Genomic DNA, 4336 nt, shown 5'->3' on the forward strand with positions numbered 1-4336 from the left:
TTTTGACCATAGACTTATTCACACTTTTTCTTTTGTATTTTCTAAATTTAAGAGTTGAAAAAATCAACTTTAATTATTTGCCTATCATTTGATTCCTCCCACACTTCATTCACGTGATTGCATTTTTTTTACTTTTTTTTAATACTAAAAATTAAGTTTAATAATTAATTTATTTTTAACAGAGAGGCTGTATCAAATATCAGTGATTTTCACTAGCTGAATGATTGATCAGTAAATTCGGTCAATAACCGTTAGATTTAAAAATAATCGTATACCTTAAATTTACAACTCCTAAATCTAATAGTTACTGAACAAATTCAGTTGTGAAAACTATATCAACTTTTCATTGTCTGACTCTTCAGCCTATTACCATATGCTTGAATTCTATCTGGAACCTTGCTACATAGCCAAAGGTGAAGGACTTTAATCTGGGGATTGTTGAGAGGCTGCCAAATGTGCTAGAGCCACTGGTTTTGAGTATTAGACCTTTGGCAAATACCTCCACTCTCTTGAGATAGGAGTCCTCATTTGTTTGTTTAACTAATTAAATACATATACATTTACGAAATATATCTTCATTATTTTTATATTTATAAAAATAATTTATCAAATAATACAATATAATAATAATAAAAAAGATAAGATCTAAATTTGCCTCAATGATCTTTTAAAAACATTCAGATTGACCCTTAATATATATAAAGCTGTATAAATTTATATCTCATATTTTCAAATAAGATTAATTTTACCTTACGTGAGAAAAAGTAACAGCTGATTTGACCGTTATTTAACTATCACATTAGAATTTCAAATATCATTCTTATAAAAAAATTGATACTTATATTTGCTAACACACTTAAAAACAATTTTCAAAATGCTGATAACTAAGTTTTCATATATAAGTTAAAGACAAAAAAAAAAAACTTTCAATGTGCATACTTATTCTGTTGCTAATACAATTTATTAAAATGCATGGAATTGTATCAATTTATAATTTATATATGAATTTGTTTGGAATGTCACATATGGCAATCAAACAAGTCAAACCAGTAAGTTCAAGTTTCTTTTAGTTAACCGTAAATTTGATACTGTTTAGAAACTTTTGGATAAACATGTGTAATATGGTACATTAGCAATAAGTCACTACAAAAAAAGGTCTATTACGACGCTAAATTTTATGGTTTAGTGACACTTTTCGACGTCCTTAAACATCTACCTATGCTTTGCAAAGCGTCGTCCTATGCGTCGTTAAATCGTGTGTCGTTAATTTTAACGACGCATAAAACCTTGTGTGGGTAAAATCAACCCGACAACATATTGCATACAAACGTCGTCATGCTACCAACACTTATATTTTTTTGTCGTAATTTTTTCCGTAATATTTATTTTTAATTTTCAAAATTTCCACTACGCTTTAACAAAATGTCGCAAAGTGTACGTTGGACAATAAATTCTAATGACGTTAAATTTATTATTATTCTTATAAAAAATCAACTCCACGATAAATAAATGAATACAATAAAATTAATAAAAAATAAGGCCAAATGTTATCAGTACCATTTTAGGATTCTATTACATAGAAGAAATTTTACATTTACTTTTCAACTTTAACATACTTATTTCAAATGAAAAAGAAAAAAAAGAAAAAACGATAAAGATTTGATTGGAAATTACAAGCACAATAAATAAAGCCAAAGGTTTGATAACTTTGAAAGTTTCATGCCGCCTCGCACCATATCCACTATATCCTTCTTGTTCGCACCAGATTTATTAGTTCCACCTTTTATGTTCGGAGACTGATAAAAATAACAATATAATAATTAAACATGAGACAAAGTTCAATGACAACTATCTAGTAACAAAATAAGAGATAGAATGAAACTCAGAGCTGTTGCAACATGCTTCTAATGTAAACAACAGCTGAAAAAACAAACCAAAAATAACCAATAGATCAATGATCCAGTATGCACTTATCATTTACTTTTGAGGTGTTTTGATTACAAATTTCAAATATTTCCATGTTTATATGTATTACAAATAAAGAGAAAAAGTTAACAATCTATATTTGACAAAGTATATAAAGATCTTTTCAATAAATGAGTTAAACATTTAGATCCAATACATGTTATGACAATTATTAAAGATGTGTATTTCTACTCGATGCTTTTTGCAACCAAACAATGATTTATAATTTTAGCAACACTCGGATAATGAAAAATTCATCTGTTATCAATTTACCAAATCAATTTAAAAAAGATCCATTTAGTATTGGGTAAATAAATAATTATCTAAATGCCACGTATAATTTAGGCATAAGAACGAATAAGTTATTATCTAAAAACTACGTTGCACAAATTCAATTTATCTCAGAACTTATCAACATATTCATATGCTTCCCTGTAGGTTCTGTTTTTCCTAAACGATTTTCTATAGAATCCTTAGTTTAAGCTTAAGAATAATTTCAATTGCCTGCTCAACTTCACAATCCTAACTAGTTAACAATCATGTGACTCCTATGAAGCACGGACACTTCCAGGGGGTCGCCGTGGCCGAGTCGGACTCGTCGGACTCGGAGCGTGACACGGCCGGAGCATCGGACACGGATGGGACATGGAGGGACACGGCTAGGACACGGCGAATTTTAAAAATAGGTAAAGTTTAGGTTTTTTTTAACTTACTGCGATTGCGATTTAGGTCTTCTCTCCTGTGATTGCGATTTGCTTGGTCTGCATCATCTGCAATTTCGATTTCTTCTCCTCCTCTTTCTTTTGAAATCGATTCCTTCTCCTCCAGTTTCTTTTGAATTCGACTTCTTCTCTTCCTGTTTCTTTGATTCCGATTTCTTCTCCAAATGTTTCTTTTGCTTCTTTCTTTTTTAGGGATTGCGATTTCTTTTTTGGGGATTCTGATTTCTGTTTCAATTTCTTTTTTGGGGATTCAGTAATTTGGTTTGATTATGATGTTTTTTGTATGGATTAATCACTTATTTATTTGTGATTTAGTAAGTTTTTTTATATACTTTTATATCTAATATATATAATTAATTATATAAAATTTGCCGTGTCCCAGCCGTGTCCGTGTCTCATATTTTCTAAAAATGCCCTTTGCCGTGCCCGCACCCGTATCCGTGCTTCATAGTGTGACTCTCATATCAAATGTGAAATCCTAAAACATACGGCCAATACAAAATATATATACAATAAGAAATGTATCCTCGCCCTCCTAAAGAGAAAAATACGCCTAATTTCACAGTCAAAATTCATCAAGATTGCCAATTTATAAAATTAAAAGAAAACCAATAAGAGATAAGATGAGTAGTGAGAAATTATACCGGAACTTGAATTCAGGGAGACAGAGAACAATGAACCAAACTCATCAGATCCACGGGAATACAGCCCTTCAGCAACTAATCGACCAATAGATACACAAAAGGGATTAAGAAAGATGTTTCTCAATATTGTTCTGTACATTATAAATAACTAACTTTGAAACAAATTTAATTCAAAATCCTAAATTTAGCTAATACAGTGAAGAAAATCAATCTCCAAACAAAGAATAATTATGCCAAGGTCTTCTTTTACGTAAAAATTGAACAAAATAATTATAAAATAATACCTCAAAATTATACAGACCCACTGCTTTAGCACATTCAATCGTCGTCGCCCTCTCGCCTCATCACGGACTCCTTATTGCTTTTTATGTCGCCGCCCGCCGCTACCATCCCATAAACTGCCGATGTTAGTTAAACAGAAAAGAATAATAATAAAACAAAAAAAAAGAACAGAAGAATGGAATGAACGATGAGGGGTGGCCGAAGATAGGAGAAAAGCGCTGGAGATGGACGAAGTGAAAACAAAGCCAAGAGAATAAATTTAGAAGAGAAGAGAAAGGATAGAACGTGAAAAACCTAAGAGAGAAAATGTTTAAAACTGAAAAGCACGCCTCATTTTTGTTTTTCATTATTTTTAATTTTTTTAATCAATTTTTTTTTAGTTTACTATATATATAGTGCAAACTGTGTATTTAAATTAATATTTTTTTTGAAACATTTTAATTTCTTTTATCAACCGCCTTTTAACTTCAATAAAATATTTATAAAAAAAAAACTTAAATAAAATATTGATTCAAAAAAACTTAAATAAAATATTGATATTTTTTCTTGATGAAGATATTTTTTATTTCAAAATATATAATTAAAATTTTAAACGATGCTAATATGTAGTGACATAAAATTTAACCCGTTTTTAATTTTAAAAATTTACCTACGTTTTTTTTCCAAATGTGTTTTTAAATTATTAAAAAAATCCATCATAAGAATTACAAGTATCATTAAATG

The 4336-nt window shown here is 29.5% G+C and overlaps 1 long non-coding RNA gene across 1 annotated transcript; it reads right to left on the bottom strand.

The window, feature by feature from the left end:
* Positions 1 to 1544: 1544 nt before the first annotated feature.
* LOC136212164 (uncharacterized) lies at positions 1545 to 3899 on the bottom strand. Its single transcript, XR_010679340.1, has 3 exons — positions 3616 to 3899; positions 3332 to 3406; positions 1545 to 1796 (listed from the first exon to the last, which is right to left on the bottom strand). It is a non-coding gene; the product is annotated as an uncharacterized lncRNA (long non-coding RNA).
* Between the last annotated feature and the right edge of the window lie 437 nt (positions 3900 to 4336).

Source organism: Euphorbia lathyris, chromosome 1, assembly GCF_963576675.1.
Source record: "Euphorbia lathyris chromosome 1, ddEupLath1.1, whole genome shotgun sequence".
In the NCBI taxonomy this organism is placed as follows: Eukaryota; Viridiplantae; Streptophyta; class Magnoliopsida; order Malpighiales; family Euphorbiaceae; genus Euphorbia; species Euphorbia lathyris.